This window comes from Pempheris klunzingeri, chromosome 20, assembly GCF_042242105.1.
Source record: "Pempheris klunzingeri isolate RE-2024b chromosome 20, fPemKlu1.hap1, whole genome shotgun sequence".
Taxonomy (NCBI): Eukaryota; Metazoa; Chordata; class Actinopteri; order Acropomatiformes; family Pempheridae; genus Pempheris; species Pempheris klunzingeri.
In genome coordinates this window covers 20,741,852-20,759,946 of record NC_092031.1, presented here as the reverse complement: position 1 = coordinate 20,759,946, position 18,095 = coordinate 20,741,852, and the positions used below count along the sequence as shown (strand labels likewise).

Sequence of the window (18,095 nt, the reverse complement as noted above, 5' to 3'; positions counted from 1 at the left end):
CTGTGGCTCCTGCTCTCTACATGCTTCATGCCCCCGAAGAGCTTGTACAGTAATCGAGCTTCTTCAGATGATATGCTGGGCAAACGTTGGCCTACAGTACTATTCAGATGTTCAGATGGGAAGAAATGCAGAAAAGTAAGAACGCTTTCTAAAACATTTGAAATTACATTTTTTATTCGTATCACTTACAAAGTGCAAAGTGAGCAAACAGAAGACAAATCTTAATCAAATCAATATTAGCTGTGACCTCCCGGGGGGGCACCATCACTTCCAGGACCTAATGACATTGGCTGTGTGTTTGGGGTCGTTGTCCTGCTGCAGAATAAATGTGGGGCCAATCAGACGATCAGCCTCCCTGATGGTGCTGATGATGGATGATTATCTGCCTGTATTTCTCAGCACTGAGGACACCATTGATCCTGAACAAATCCACAACTCCATTTGCAGAAATGCAGCCCCAAACTTACAAGGAACCTCCACCTGCAGACCCTCAGTGTTGTTCTGCTCTCCAGCCCTTCAGAGAACAAACTGCCTTCTGCTACAAATATTTCAGATATTGACTCATCAGTCCAGAGCTCCTGCTGCCATTGTTCTGCACCCTAGTTCTGATCTTTTCATGTATGGTTGAGTCTCTTGATCATGTTTCCACATCGGAGGCTTTTTGGTCACAATTCTCCCATGAAGACCACTTGTGGCCAGACTTCTCTGGACAGTAGATGGTGGACCAGGGTCCCACTGGTTTCTGCTGGTTCTGAGCTGATGGCACTGATGGACATTCTCTGATTCTGAAGGGAAGGAAACAGAATGGTTCTTTGATCTGCTGCACTAAGTTAGTACTACGTAGCTGTTTCTGTTTCAGTTAAGATCATTAGCACCTGCTTGGTATAACTGGTTAATCACACACCAGACTATGATCCTACAAAACCCCTGACTTTGTATCAGTGTACCTAGAAGAACTGATGCTGTTTTGAAGGCAAAGGGAGGTCACACCAAATAGTGATTTGATTTAGATTTTTCTTCTGTTTGCTCACTTTGTTTTGTAAATCAATAAAAATAAACGATTTCATTTTATATTTCTGAAAACATTCTTACTTTACAGCATTTCTTCCTGCCTGCCTAAGATTTTTACACAGTACTGTATGTGAGTTTATATAAATGTCTGCCTGAGACGGGTGCTGCTATAAACACATTGCAGGAGGACATATCCAGTGCATTTACTAAAAAGTACTAATAACACAGTACCTATTGTCAGTAGCAAGCCTGGATTCTAAATGTTACTTACTAAAACTACAGAAGTGGTGGCAACAAAATGCATTTCACGTCGCCGATCAAAAGCACTCATTATGTACTAAAAAGAAGTCATGATGCAGGATGGTGGTGGTGTGGTACATTTACTGATTATCACTGCTGAACGCTTAATATAAGCAGTGCTTTATTTTTGTAGCTGGTCGAGGTGAAGCTGACACCCTAAGTGATATTAAGTACTAAGAGTATTTGTCAAACATTGTAACAGCTCCTCTGAAGGCATTTTATATTATTATTGTCTCTTATTATATTCTAATTCATCATATATGTTAATATACAACAGCCTCCACTTATGGGTGCCCACAGAAGGAGTTATAGCTGTTGACAGATATGTAAATAAATAGTTATCTTCTTACAACTCCATTTGTCTGAAATAATTCATGTATCAAATGTTTGTCATTGTGCTTATGAAAGCTAAATAGAGAAGGTTAAAGTAAAGTGATGAGTACAATATACAATATTTCCATTTTAAAAGTGGAGTACAAGTAGAAAATAACATATGATAGTAGCGTGAAAATAGTAAGTACAAGTACCATAGAACTAATCCTGTCCCCTGCTTGCTCCTGTAAAATATACATGTTGTAGATAAAAAGGTCAGTGCGCTGTTTGCCCAACTTTTTTTTTTTTAAAGAATTTAAAGAAGAATTTGTCAGTGTTTTTTAAGATAATGAACTTGTTACTGCTACAGAAGAGAAGACTGAAATGAGGTTCCATTTGGTTTGTAATGTTGTAAAAAACAGAAGCACTGATTTACTATCTTTTAACATAACTAATCACATTATTAAGTGATAGCTTTAATGTTTTTCTTCCAAATATTTTATTGAGTCTGAGTCAATACAATACAAATAGCTGTGAAAGAAAAAAACTTTACTTTCTTTTTATGTGTATGAATGAGTATCCCAATTTTCAAGAAACCCCGTCCTCCCCAGTGGGGTCCCACACCACTCTAGCTGGAGGACGTCACATAGAAAGCCATGAGTTGCTGTTTCTGAGGTCTCCCATTGAATTGAGATTCGGGAAAAGAGCATCACCTCCTACACACACATCTTCGTGCCGCAGGTACTCGGGCTGTTCCTGCTCACTGTGCAGCTGTCCAGGATGTCCTGTCCATACTGTCATTCCCGTTGACCTCCGTATAATACCGAGGAATGCGAGTGTAGGAGTGGGCCTATTCTGCACACCAGGATGGTCACACCGACACACACTTTCAGCATCCCTGTCCACCTCACACTTTCTCTATCACACATTTTCTTCTTTTCTTCACACTCTCACACGCCCTTTGTTGTCCTTCAGTCTTCTTGTTGTCTTCCTCCTCTATGGTTTCTGCCTTGCTGGCTGTTTTGCTGACAGACTCCAGCTGGAAGTCATGGCTGGGATATAGGCGGGATCCTGAGTGTGTAGGATGGCCTTTAGAGTCCCTTGTATGGGGAAAGCCCACACAACACTCCCACACACCTTCCCCACACACCCAGGAGGGATTCCAGACCCCACAAAGGGTCCTTGTTTCATGCATTCTTATGTTAAATGCAGAATATTAGAAATTTGCCAATACTGATTTTAAGTAGGAATAAGAAATGCTGTTATTAATAATGAATCCTTTTAAACTCCTCTGCCCTGTCTGCACCACTCAGCTCCAAGCCCCTTATGCTACTCTCAGAGCTAATTAGGACACTGAGAACTTGTCTAATGTATTTTTTCCCGGACTTGGTTTGTATTTTTCCATCAGGACAGTATTTTTTTCACCAGAACTGCATGCAGCAGCAAATCCTTTAGACATTCATGGAGTAATAAAGAAATAATAAAAATCCATAGTAACTATGTTATTTGGTAATTACTGGGACAATAGACACTTATTTTATTGTCATGTTATTTTAGTTAGAGGTTTGTTTCTTGTGTGTTGTTGTTTAAAAGCAGTTGTTTTTTTTACCTACTTCATTTGAATAAAACTCGTAGCTATATTATAATTAATTATTATATTTATTATTATAATTATTATAATTAATTAATACTATAATTAATCAACTATAATTTAAAAACTCATCATGAGAAATCCAAATAACTACATTTTTTTCAGGTGGGTGGGATTGTGGGACTTTGACACATAACTCAAGTTAACTCAGAAATTTAAAAACAGATTACCAGTATATAGTTGCAATTTCAAAAAAAGGCTCAATCCTTTCCTGAAACAGCTGGCCACTGTCATTTTTAACAAATGTCACTCAAAAAGGAGGAAATTGTGCATTTGTTGGGGATTATTTTCAGCAGTGGATTAATCTGTGTTTGGTGCTCCGCAGGTATTCTCAGTGGTTTTGGGACAACAATAGAGCTACACACACAATAGTTGTTGAAAGGATTGATGTTTTGGAGCTGAGATCTGTCTTCTTTAAATTCTTTACATTCTGAAAATCTAATGCGATTAAAAATGATATTTTTTTCTGAAAAAAAAATTGTAAAATTGTGTGCATTGCTGTACGGGCTCAGTAACATGGGAGTGGATTCCCAACTGGTGTGACAGCGTGAGTCCTCTCCTCTTTCCTTATTAGGGACATTATTACGGACGAGATGACACCACAGCTTTTCTCAAGTGATGTATAGTATAGTAAGTATAAAAAGTAAGTATAAAAATGTGACGTACGTTTCTTGAGTATTTCTACTTCTACTCCACCACATTTCAGAAGGAAATATTGTAGTTTACAGAACTACAGAAATCTGACAGCTACATTTACTAATTACTTCAACTTTTACATTCAGAACATGTAAGGAACTTTTAAAAGATGATGCACTGTAGAAAATTAAACGTGTAACATTTGAGCTTAACTGAAGCTGAATAATTGATCATCTTGATGCCTGGACTATAGGCTGGGCAAAACAAGACATTTGAGTTTGTAACTTTGGGCTCTGGGTAATACAGACTGAAGCAAGTATATTTTCTTGATAATACTAAGATGCTTTCACTTAAGTAACGTTTTCATTGCAGGACTTGTACTTGTAATGGAGTATCTTTACATTGCGGTATTGACATTTTTCTTTAAGGATTTGAGCACTTTCTCCACCACTGTCCTCCGACACTGTGCTCCCCACTGCCAACTGCTGCCTCACTTCCTGCTGCAGCAGAAAACTACAGGCACGGACATTATTGCTGCTGTGTCGTCATTCCTGTCTTGTCCTGTCAAAGAAACAAAGACACACTGAGATGGATGGTTACATGCTGTCTCTACATGACGACACACTGACAGCATCTTTCTGCATTTAGAAATGTGGAGTACCGTCAGACAGCTCCTTTGGACAACAGCGGCACAGGATTATAATCAGTCTCACACATCCGCAAACATCAATAGGCATGTGACCAGGCAAAGCGTGGAAAACCTCTGCTCCACCAAGTCAGCTAAACTCAAAAAGGAAGCAGAACCTTTTCTGCTTGAGTGTGCATGTGCCATAGTTTGGCAAGTTTTGGAAACATTTTGGGACCAAATGACAAAGTGATTTGCACAGACAGAATAGCTAATTTACTCTGTAGAGCCTGGTGAAATGCAGCCGTGGGGGATAAGGACAAAAGAAACAGCAGGGGGCTAACACAGTACACTGGTAATTGTAAGGACACGCACACACACACACACACACACACACACACACACACACACACACACACACACACACACACACACACAGACAGACACCAGGGTTCAACCAATATGGCTTTTGTGGATGCCAAAGTACTTAACATCAGAAACCCACAGGCTCTGTCTGATCAGACCTCTGCTCAAGTTGACGATGGACAGAGCTACCATGGGTATTCCATTAGTCAGGTACAACAAAATGAATTACAGAGTGAGGAGGGGAGCCAGTCAACCTCATACCATCGAATCTGTCTGATTAGAGCTCTGATCGGGCTCTAATCAGGCAGATTCACACACATACACACACACACACACACACACACACACACACCTAAACAAAGGTTTTGTTAGGTCTGAGTGTTTATTAATCAACTTCAGCATATTAAATACATTTAAAACCTTCCAACCTGTAATTAAAATGACACCCCATCACCACAACTATGAAATAACAGTCAGACAGACCAATGTTATAAATTACAAACAGCTGTATGGAATAGTTCTAAATTTGGCAATGAAACAATGGCGGACCCTGCCACCATTGCTGTATCAACACAGTTACTATGGAGAATAAAATGAAAGCAACATATTGCTGATCGTGTAAGATAGTGATAGTTAGTGATGCAGGGATGAAATCCAATGCAGAACTATAAATAAAAGGCTCCTGTTAACCCCTTCCGCCAAGTGGCCTGTGGGGTTCACTGGAGAAGAGTTGCATCAATGAAGCTCACTCTCAAGGTTATGCTTTATTTTGTAACTCATGAAAATGTCTCTAGTTTGACAGATATTAGCTCACAAATCAAAGTTTTGAACATATTGAAATTTTGACCTGCTTACCGTAAAGAACACCCAACTTTATGTTTATAGCACCTATAAACATAAAGTTGGGTGTTCTTTACGGTCATTAGGAGTTATCCTCTGGGGAGCATGAATATCTGTGCCAAATTCCATGGCAATCACTCAAGTAGTTGTCAACACTGAACAAAGGGAGTGGCTGCAATGAAACCAAATGGTTTCACTCACCCACCATCTTAGATGAATGTGTCCCACACAGTTTACCTGATGATAAAACTATAAACAAGGTCCTGGGGTCAAACAAATTCATCCTCTGGGAGCCATGAATATATCCTACCTGTCCAGTAGATCAGGTCAGCAGAATGGATGGATAGATCCCCTCTCAGAGAGCGCAGAGAGAGCAAGAGGGGGCAGCGGGACATGTGGAGCTGCAAGCTGGGAACAGGCATGGTGGAGTAGTACAGACTGTCATCTGGGAGACGGATGCCTCTCTGTTCTATCAACACCCCCGTACACTAGTACTGGGATGCTAGCGGAGGTACAGTGTACAAATACTGAAATTGCACTGAAATTGTCAATTTGGTGTGTATATAGTGTATATATGTATGCATAATAGATGTCATAGTATGATGTGCTCACATATGTTTCATCATACCATGACAGTGCTATGACAGTGTTTCTATATATAGCAATTGCAGAACCTTTTACATATGCTATATGATGTTAATAAAACAGCTGTGTGTGTATTGCATTCATATACTAGTCATACTAGTCATTTTTAACATTGAGTGTTTTACTATACATACTAAATATTGATAAATATATTCTTCTTAAATATATTCTTGTGGATATTAACACCACAAGAGACCAAACAATAAATAATACAATGAATAATGAATAAATGCGGATGAAAAGGTGTAATGAAGGGGTGTATCGTTCCCTGGCAGAAGCACTGCATCAGTTCCTGTCTGCGGTTGAACATTAACAGGCTTTCCATCACCGGCTGCCTCTGTGAATGGGAGTGAATGTAGCTCCTGCTCTCTGCTGCATCCTGAGGCCCTGCTGAGGCAGACAGGAGACTGCCAGTGTCTCATCATCACAGAGCCGTTCAACGGGATCCTCTGTCTTTGTTTGTCTGGACAGGACAAGACAGGGCTGACGACACGTCAACCGTAACGGCCTCGTCTGTGGTTTTCTGGTGCAGCAGGAACTCAGTCAGTGAGCGACAGAGAGGAAGGCAGAGGAAGTAGGGAGGTGGGTGACAAGTGTTGTGCTGAGCTTTCAAGCACTTTTCATCCAGCAGTTACTTGTTCACATGGTCGCCTACATTGGAGGTTTGAACCATATTAGGATCATTCCAGTGTTTTTGCACGTTTGGCCCATTTGCTAAAAATCTCAGTTGCACCTAAAATTATTAAGTTAGCAAATTTTCAGCTGTGTTCAATTGTTCAACAACTCAGACAAGAACTATTTAAATAGCTCAACACAAATAATATAAGAGGTGGGTTCTACAAATTCAACTCAAAATGTCCCATTTCATGACTACTTCTGTTTCAAAATGATTCTACACTCTGAATAGAACCCCTCGTAAGAGCACTCATTTACAAATCAGGTGTCTCAAACACACCTGATGCAACTAATCAGGGGCCTCATTGGTTACATCAGATGTTCTTAAGATAGAATACATCAAATACCTGGACTGGCTGTGGGTTTGTTCAGTGACGTTCGGTTACATGTTAGAAAGTGAAAGTGAAGAGATTTATCCAGAATGTTAAGAGAGGAGATCATTTCCTGGTACAAACAAGGAGAAGGATGCAAAAAGATAACAAAGGCACTGAATGTTCCCAGAGATACTGTTGGAAGCATAGTTCACAAGTTAAAAGGAACACTGGCTGCACTACCTGGATGTGGCAGAAAGAGGAAGCTATCAATGACTACCACCAGGTTTCTGAGGACCTCCATGACCAAACTCCAGGACGTACACCACTAGTGACCACAAAGCACAAGACAGGTCAGCTCCAATATGCTTGAAACTGTAAAAATAATCCATAGAAGTTTTGGGATTCTGTTCTGTGGAGCGATGACACAAAACTGGAACTTTTTGGGTCTATGGATCAATGTTATCACTGTAGGTCACTTATTGCCTCATCAGTTTCCTGCATACTGCATCCTTGTATCTATCACTGAAGTATGTTCTTGCTTCTCTAGGTGGTGAAACTGTTTGTGTCAGTGTTTAATGGTCTCGATTATTCAAAGGCTTTTCCAGTAGAACACAGTCTTCAGGTTGGTCAGTCCCTGCTCAAATCATGATGTCAGACCCCCAAACAACCTTTTGGCCGCACCTTTTTTTTTTTTTTTTTTAAGCTCTCTTGAAAATTCGAATCTTTGTGGCTCAGTGATGAAGACTCTGTCGTGTCACAGACAGGCAGAGGTCATCCATCTCTGGATGTCTTTGTTCTCCAGACAGGACAAGACCGGAGCGACAACACATCACCCATAATGGCTACGTCTGTAGTTTTTTACTCCACTGAGGAAGTAAGCTGAAAAGAAGATGTGAAAAGTTCCATTAATGGCAACAAAGCGTATGTTGTGCTGTGGTTTACACATATTGAAGGAAGAGTCAGACATTTTAGAAAGAGTCCGAGAAGAAATGAAAATGATTACTAAGACCCTAGCATACAGGCTGGAAGCAGGGGGAAACTGCTGACCAGCTTCATCAAACGTGCACCTTCAAAGATCTGTTCACATTCTGATCATCAGAAGAGGGCAAAAATCTAGCCTGGAAGGCTAATTATCATCCGTTGGTCGAACCCAGCTATCTCACTCAATACAGCAAGCACAAAGGTTCCAATTGGTATTGATTCTCATCCAAAACACTAATCTACCTAAGTTGTCTTGTTCATTTTGTAAGTGTGGTTTATGATTGTGACTGAGTGCATGCGTATGACTAATTAAAGATCAAGGGTAAAATATACCAAAAGCCCAGTTGTAAAGCCCCGAGATATTGATTGGTGATAAGTTATGACCCGAGCGTATTGATCTAGCAGGATAAATGTCCACAGCAGGAAGACAGAGAGACCCACCTCAGCCATGACTATGAATATTTCAGGAAGGAAGAAACAGATCATCAAGATTTTAAATGTTTTTGCAAAATTGTTCATTGAAAAATTTAAAATAAAGAAACAGTCTGTTGTTAACACAATCTATAGGCAGGAAGAACCAGTGATTTCATAAATGCATTAACGGTATTTTGCAGCAATAAGTTATGGGAAGTGGGTATTGATCTAACCTTTGTGACTACAGGGTATAAAAAAAGAACATCCCACTGTCCATTTGTACGTGACAATGGAAAACATGCAAAAAGAATTAGCATGTCTCTGTGAGTCATTAGATTGGCTGTGAACAAGTGAACACACACAATCCACTGTATATCCTTACATTTTCTAAGCAGCCTCCAAAGCATTATGAAGAGAAAATGTAGTGTCGCTCCGGCTAGGGATGCCACTTGTGACCACAGCTCCATCCATAAAGATGTCACAGGTATGCTGAGAGATAAGAAGAGCTTCATAAAACACATAAGTCACTGGCAGATTTTATCTTGACATCATAAGTAACTAATGGTTAGTGAGGGCATGTTGACACAGCTTATACTGAACAGACAATTGTGTGAAGGTGTAGATATTCCCCGTGTCTATCATGTAGCCACCTAGGCGTCATGCTTAGCCCTATCTTTTCATAACCAATTTAAAACCTTTATGTGCTCCATTAAATTAAATTGCTTGCACGCACCGCCTGGTTTGGCTGTTTTCAGCCCATTAGATGGCTCATTATCAGATGTTACCTCAACCATTAGAATGCTTCAGGTGTGGCCTGCTGCACCCACCAGTAGGCCACGAGGTGCACATCATCTATCATTACCAACGCTCCCAAATAAACATATATGATCGTTGCACCAGTACTGCAGACAGGTGTATCAGACCTTTCATGTCATGGTAACAATAGTAAACGTGTAGTTAATGTTGCTTGGGTTCAGGCACCAGAAACTACCTGGTTAGGTTCAGGCACCAGAAACTACCTGGTTAGGTTTAGGAAAGGATGCTGTTTGGGTTGATTAAGTACCATCATGTTTTCCTAAACCTGAACATGTAACTCAAAAATACTCAGCATTGACTGACCACCACCGACCACTGACCACCACTGCTTCCTCCCCACAATCAAACACTGACACACCCACTCAGAGGATTCTTCATTTTAGTAAGAAAAAAAAATAGCACTACAATTAAATTCACTCTGACATGGGATTTGACTGACAAAAGGACTAACTAGCTCATTGTGATTTTAGTTGGACTTTAAACTGAACTGCCTTCCTCGGCATTGTGTATTAAAATATTTCAGTTGTTTGCTATAAAATCTTCCCTGTTGTTATGTTTTTTTTACTATGATCACTGGAATTTTATTTGAATTTGAATGTGTTGTGAGCTGCATTTACTATTTTGAGTAGCTATACAAATACAGGTGTGGCTGTTGAGGAGAAATGCTACTATTCCCATTCACCATTCCAAACTCCACAACTGCATTGCCATTAAATGTAAATTGCCACTTTCGAGTTGCTGCATATCAATGGCAGTGGGAGCCACACTTGATCACAAAACCTGAGGGCCGCCTATGTGCAGGATTTACTAACCAACAGCAGGTATACGCACTGTTGTACCTTTATGTAGAAACATGCACAAATCCAAACACAGATAGCGCTAACTGCACCAAGCAGAGAACTTGTCAGCGTGACCCAGGGTGCTGGGGCTGAAGACAGTCTTCCGCCCTCCTTCCTTTTCCCCGAGATTTTACCTCCATCACCAAGTTGAAAGTTTTGCTATCACTCCCTCGGTGGAATTACAACTTCAATTGTTCTTGGGATGCAGATTAAAGAATATTATTTGTGAGAAAAAGGGATGGAGATTGAATAACTACAAAACTAATAAGGGTAATGCTTCTAGGAGTTTCTGTACATTCCTTTATTCTGAAGAGAGGGAGAGCTATTTTTGGTTTACATCGACCTCAGATCTCATAATCTGCATCATTCAATATAACAGTAAATACATCAGCAGCGGCTCTGAGGCCTCTCCACGGCAGACGCACACACAGAGGCTATCAGCTGAGAGACAGGGATTCTTGATGATTTTCTAATAGGGTTTATTCGTCTTTCCTGTCATTAGTCAAACGATGACAAATCCATTTGATCTCCGCTGTGTGATGTTATATGAACTTCACTGGGGAAACTCTCTCCTTTCCTGCCCAGATGAGAATGAAATCTGAACCCTCAGATTCCCTTTTTTGCTTAATTGAAGCATTGAGAGGCAAATTAAACAATAGCCTGGTGTAATTAAATCTCAGCAATACCCTGTTGTCGTAGTTTAAGCCTGTAATGATGTTTTTGCTGCTGATGGTTTTTTTTTCCTCTCTCCTGTTCCCCACCAATTAAAACCTGCTAAAGAGCACGAAGACAGCTGGATCAAGTTTTGCTTAATGCCAGTGTTGAGGTTTTCAAGCCGTTCTCCAGTGGCACCGAAATCCAATAAATGGTATAATCGTGGTTTCTTAATGACAAGATGCAGGTGCAGGATGATTTGTTTTTCTTGATTTGGCTTGCAGGATAAGAATTACTCAAGATGAAAAAGTTGAAGTTGCTGAAATGCCACAGAAACAATGAGGTGATACTAATGCGTGGAGGTTTCAAGATGCAGCAGTTAATCCAAGAACAATGGCTTTGGCTTTAAGTCAATGCTGAATATGTTTGCTGAGACACTCTGGCTCATGTGGAATGGATATTTACCCGCAAGATTTACACAAAAACACCACGTGCAAAAAACCCTAAACCACAGTCAGGTTAGAGGAGGAAGATGTTACTGTAATGTAACCTACGTGTATCACACTAAAGCCGTACAGGCAGGTTGAGGAGGGATCTGAGGGTTTTGTGTGAAGACTCTGTCACGCTCACAGAGATGATTGTTAGATTGCCACAAGATAGCCATAGACCATACATTCCTGTCACAACTTACAGGAACACAACACACGTGGAAAATATACTGTTTGTTGTAATAACTTGATTCTCATGATTTGTCTTCCAAATTCAATGACAAAATGTCAGCTGTCCAGGATGACATGCATGTCCAATGTGCCTACCAAAACCCTTACAAAGCAGTGATGAAGACCATCTGGTAAGGTTTAGTCATTAAAATGGCTTGATTGGGTTTAGTGAAAAATAACGGTTTGGCCTAAAATGACTACAGTGAGGCTCATGGTCACAGTAGTAAAGGTACGGTTAGGGAACAATTCTCATCATGCTTAAAACACAACCGTATTGACTGTCTATTGTCAACTTTGTAGCTCTACAATGCCATCACCTGACTTCCTCCTTTGCTTTTGTTGTAATCACCACAGCTGCTAAAGGGCTTTTTCATTTCAGCATAAACACGTCTTATTTTGGGGCATTGCTGAAACAACCGACACCATCATTCTTCTTGGGAGGAAAGTCTCAAAATGTGAATGAATTGAATTGTTTTGATGTATTGCCTACCTCCAAGAGGACTGCTCCTAGACGCAAAGTTACAAAAATCGTTACAGGCTACTTACTCGTCAGTGTTCACTAATGAGCACTTCGCTGGCTTGCACAAATTGCCATGCCCACGGTTAGTAAAGAGATTCACGCCATTTTGTATATAATGTTCTATGTCTTCAGCATTATTTTGTACATACAATATGTGCCCTAAATCCAATCTGATATAGTTGGCATCTGAAAACTGTTCAATAGAATTTAAAATGAAGTTCTGTGGTTTTTAAAGAATGCTTGTCTGTAGTCTATACAATATCTTTACATATTTGTACTAATGTTATCTTATCTTTTCCATTCTCATCTCTCTGGCTCTGCTTGTTTAACTAGTGTCTGTACAACTGAATGGCATTCAATTATAAGCGCTATTATCAGCCTGGAGGTTAGGGCCCCGTCTAATTCACTCCTACTCTGTTGTCACAACATTAAGACCCCCCCAACCCACCCGCTCCTCCTCTGTTATCTAAACTACACACATTGGCATCTGGTAATAATGTATGATTATGATGTCTACACCCCCCCACCCCACCCCACCCCACAACTCATCCCCAGTGAAATGAACGCAGGGAGTGGATGAGCTTCTCCAATGCTGCTCTAACAGCATTAAAGCGTTGAGGCAGGTACGGTTTCCTATCAATTTTATCCAGGAGGAAACACAAGACTCAGTAGCATCATTAGAGAGCCGACATAATGCAATCACTCATGAACAGTGTGTGTGTGTGCGTGTTTGTGCGTTAGGCAGGGGATTGATAGGTCTATATTACATTCATCAGTAGCAGCGGTTATTAAAAGTGAACTTTTTTGACTTTGTGTATTGATTGTGTATGCTTGTGTGTGTTTTATTTGCAGTAGTGGACTGTGGGGATTTGCACTGGAGCTTTAATGGTCAGATTGATGACGCCCCCCCCCCCCCCCCCCCACACACACACACACGAATGCACACAACACACTCAACTGGCTATTGGCTCAACAACCTGAAACTATGCAAAAGCTAATTTTACATAGTAAAACTAGGCAGCCGTCTCTGGCCTCTAGTCTTTGCACCCACAATAAAGTAAAGACTTTTTGAAAGATAGAAAATTAGGCCATATATATATCTCACAGCAGAAAATTCAAGCATTGCCAACAACAATCTTAATCAACTCTCTAGATAATAAAAAGAATACAGCAGGACTTACCTGTCATTTGAAAACAAAATCCGTCCTTGGTTCCTTTCTGATGAAACAATCGATCACTTCCTCGAGCAGTCTTTGTCCAGTTGTGTTTCTGCTGTACGTTTAAGAGCAGAGAGTGACCAGTGTACTGAGCAGGCAAGAGCATGAAGATTTAATGTATGTGCATACCAATGTAGAAGTGTTACCCAATTCTTCTATACGAGCCTGCACACCATTAATCCCAGATGCCATAATGGCAGCTCCGTCTCAGCACTGAGTTACTACTTTTGATTTGCATTCATAGCGGTCTAAAAAGTTAAGGATTGCTGAGACTCTAGGTTTCAGGCGCACTCGTTCTCAGTTACATCCTCAAATTTCAAAAAATCTCTCATTGACTTAATTGCTAATGTACCTGAGGATGTCGATGTGGGTTGGCTTTGCTTATGTGCTCTTTGGGTATGCCATTCAGAAGATCAGCAACCGCACTAACGAGGTTGTTCTGGCTGGCATTGTGTGCCCCCCTGCGTGAAGAAATACTTGTGCTAATTGGTGTTCACCACGAGTCAAATTTTGATTTGTTAATTTCACTGTCACTCGATATTTATGCCCAGTACACTTTCTGTAAGCGGAGCCTGTAACACAGCAGGCCCTAGGTGTTACGACCACAAGCACATCCAGGAGGATGGACTCAAATGCTCGACGTGAGGCAGAAAGATGGTACAAAAGGTGCAGTTTATATTAACGGCACCAACAAACATACTGCCTGTCTTAACTTAAAACTCTCAACAAGATTCTAACTCCGACTAGTTCGCTGGAACGCTCGACACGAGACGATCTGGCAGTGGACAGGGGAAGACGCAGACAACATATACACCAGGGGAAGGGGGCACAGGTGGAAACAATCAGGGAGGGGCAGACAGCCACAGGAGCAGGAATGAGAGGGAGAAGTTGAACGGCACAATAAAACAGGAAACACGTGAACTAAACTTAACAAACTTGACGAGACGTATCACTAGGGGCAGATATAGCTGTATGAAGAATCATAGTCTTTCTTTATGATAGCAAGATAGTAACTGAAAATGAACATTTTTTTTACAAATCAAATAATTTTTGTACTATATGACATTGTAAAATGTTCTCTGTTCAATAAATACATACATACAAATCAAATAATTTTAATGACAATACGTTTCTAATTACTAGCCGGTTCATTACCTAAGAATTACAACACTGAAAAATGGTAGGGCCTTCAGAGAAATGTTATATGTCATTGTAAGTAATGGTAAAGGTTATGTGTAATTAATGGTACAGATAAAGCTCCTTTCTAATAATTTCAACTACTACATTCACCCATCATTCATTCAGGAGGAATCTAAGTTGGAACAGACTGTTCTTTCACACACTGAAGTGGCCTGAGGAGAAAGTTGGGGTTCAGTGTCTTGCCCAAGGACACTTGGACACGCTGACTCAAAGGGGATCGAACCAGCGACCTTCCAATCGAGGGACGGCCCACTCTCATCTGAGCCACAGCCGCCCCTACCAGTCCTGACAGACGTCCTCTGGTGGTTTGCACATTAACATCAGCACCAGTAATTAAAGGTGAACTTGTTTCAAGATGTGGGCATCCAGAGGACTGGAGGTCAGAGGTCACACATTCATCACATTTGAGTGTCAAATACTAAGAGTGGGTGGATGCATATATGTGTGTGATCACAGCAGAATGAAATGAATTATCTTGGTTGAACTGTCACAAAAGAAGGGTGTAGGAGGAGAAGAGAAGAAGAGAGGAAGGAGGAGGAAAGAAGAGGAAGGGATGATTAGAGAAGTGAAGAGAAGAAACAAAAAATAAAAATAAAGTTGAGTGAAGAGAGATGAAAGGAAGAATGAAAATAGGAAGAGAGGCAAATACAAAAGGAGGTGAGGTGAAGGCAGAGCTGGAGAGGAAAAAAGAAAGAAAATGGAAGTGGAGGGAAAAGAGAGCACAGGGGAAGGAGAAAGAAACAAGAGGAATGGAAAAGATGGGAAGAAATAGAATAGAGAGAAGTAGAAAGGAGGAGCAGAAAGAGATAAAGAGGAGCAAATACAACAATAAGATGAGAAAGGAGGATGGAGAAAAGAAAGGAAGAGCAGCAAAGTAGAAGAGAAAGGGAAGTAAGAATGGAGAGCAGGGCGGCAGAGGGGGGAAACAGGATGAGAGATGGCTGGGAAATTGAATAAAAATTGAGTAAAGGCAGGTGATACAAGGAATGGAGAGGAAGAGGAAGAGGAAGATGTGGGAATGTAAGGGAGATGAGAGCAGAGGAGAGGAGTGGAAAGGGAAAGGAGAGGAGAGTAGAAGTAAAGAGGAGGACAATTAAAAAAGTGGAAGCGGTGACCAGCAAGGGAACGAGGTGGGGAAAGAAAAAAGCAGGAGAGGAGAACAAGTGAAGTAGGGAGGAATAGAAAAAGAGGAGAGGAGAAAAAAACTTAGAAGAGAAATGAGGAGAAGGGAAAGGAGGAAAAAAAACAGATGTGCAAATGTAAAAGTACAGGAGATGTGAAGAGGAGAGGAAACGGAGAAGGAGAGGAAGAAAAGTAGTAAAGAAGAGAGGGGAGAGGAGAAGAAATGAAATAAGGCAAGGGAAAGAGAAGAGGAAAAGGCAAAGAGGTGAGACATGGAGAGACAAGAGGAGGAAGAAAGAGAGTGGACCAAGAGAAGATGTCAAGAGGTGGATGAGAGAAGGAAGGGTGGAGGGTGGAGTAAAAAAAGACTAAATCAGAGTCAGAAAGATTTATTGTCATTGCACCAAGTATACAATAACATACACACACAAAACATACATTCGCTTTCAAGGAAAAGTGAAAGAGGGAAAGGTGGTGAAGAGATTAGAAATGGAGGAAAAGGAGAGAGGGAATGAGGTGAGGAGAGGAGGAGAAATTATGACAGGAGAGGAGGAAAAGAGGGGTAGAAGAGGGGAAGCAGGATGAGAAGTGGAGAGCCTCTTTATGTGTGGCGCATTAGGTCATAATACATAAAACCCTTCCAATGCACCATTATACTCCACATCCTGTGTGTGTGTGTGTGTGTGTGTGTACATGCAGTGAAAAGGGCTGTTTGCAGTTCACATGTTCGTGCAGCAATTTTGTACTTTGGCTTTTTTGTCCCTGTGGTTGTGCGTCACTGATAACCTCTATCAACTCAGTGTTCATTTGCATTAACTAGGACATCATGTCAGGTCAGTATGAAGCTAGACTCATCGCTAAAGCTGGCAAACTATTTGCACGAGAGTAGTGGAGAACGTGCTGCCAAAATGTGATACCTAAATACCCAGCACCAAACCCAGAGAGATGAGGAGTGAGAGAGAGCCTTGGCCCTGTACTGCCACAGGCTGTTCAGGGAGCTAATTCATTAGCACAAAGCACAGCCTCTGAGTGAGCAACAGCTGTGAGCTGAAGCCAGCATTACATTTGTGACAGATATTTTGCCAGTGTTTAGAACATCGTGGCATCGTTTGTCAGACTAAAAAGGTAAGAGACTGTCGGTCAGTATTTGTGTCCAGAGCAAATGAGAGATCCAGCCAGCTACCAGTCTGCTCTTCACCATCATGGACTCGTCCTCTGTCACGATCCTGTGCCCTGAATTGAGACCTGCGCCTGCCTGCTACTGTGTTCAGTACTACTACTACAGTACAGTACGCCAAATAAATGTTGGGGTTTGCATCATTTGGCTATTGGAAATAATAGCTAATAATTATATTGATTGAAAAACAGCCAATTTAACTGATTCAGTCTCAAAAGATCTATCAGTTTGGTATTATGATTAATAATCAACTTAACTACAACCAAAATTACCACATTGACAGCTTGACAGTTCTTGACAGAGTAGAGTTCTCGACGTCACACATATGTGTGAAACTGAAGGACTCTGGGAAAGTGAGTTCAGAGAGAGAGCCCTTTGTTCAAAAGACAAAGAAACATGTAGTCCACCACTTCTGTCGGGCCCAACACTGTCTCGTCTGTCAGTTAGGAATCGCCTGCAGACCTGCTCCATCCTTTGGTTCTGCACCCTTGTCTCCTGTGCTCTGGCCACTGGCTCCTCTGAGTGCTGCCTCCCTACTTCCCAGCTCTTGGATGAGGTCTTCTGCTCTGCACCTGTCCGGCAGAGGTCCTCTGCTCTTGTCTTGTCTTTTTTCTTGTCCTTGTGATTATCTGCACCTGTCCCCTGTTTCCCTCACCTGTCTTCATTTCCCTCGTCAGCCTTCCTGTCTCATACACGCCCAGAGCCTTCGGTCCTTGTCGCTGTCTTCAGTGTATGATTGGTTTTAGTTCTATTTTTCTCCTGTGTTTTTATTTGTTTAGTGTTTTGTACCTATTGATTGCACCTGCCCCTACCGGTTTGTTCGGTATTTTTAAAATTAAAATCTGGAGATCTGCATGCATCAGTGCTTCGATCCTTTCCCTTTGTCCCTGGCCACCAACCCCCGTACCAGTCCTCCAGCAGTAGTCAAGACAGGCAGTGCATGTACATATGGAAGGGAGGCCTGAAGAGAGGGGGTTGTACTTTTGTAACTTTCAAAATCTAGCTTACCATTTACTCCAACGTGACAGACCCCGCCTTTAAGAGAATATTTAAAAGAAAGG

General features: G+C 41.2%; 1 protein-coding gene across 1 annotated transcript in view; it reads left to right on the top strand.

Annotated features, from left to right (window-relative positions):
* The window catches only part of reep3b (receptor accessory protein 3b), a 73,571-nt gene extending 58,291 nt beyond the window's left edge, over positions 1 to 15,280 (top strand). The window contains exon 9 of the transcript XR_011585767.1: positions 15,270 to 15,280. The gene's annotated coding sequence lies outside the window, so the exon portion shown is untranslated. The remainder of the gene's footprint in view (positions 1 to 15,269) is intronic.
* The last annotated feature ends 2,815 nt before the right edge of the window (positions 15,281 to 18,095 follow it).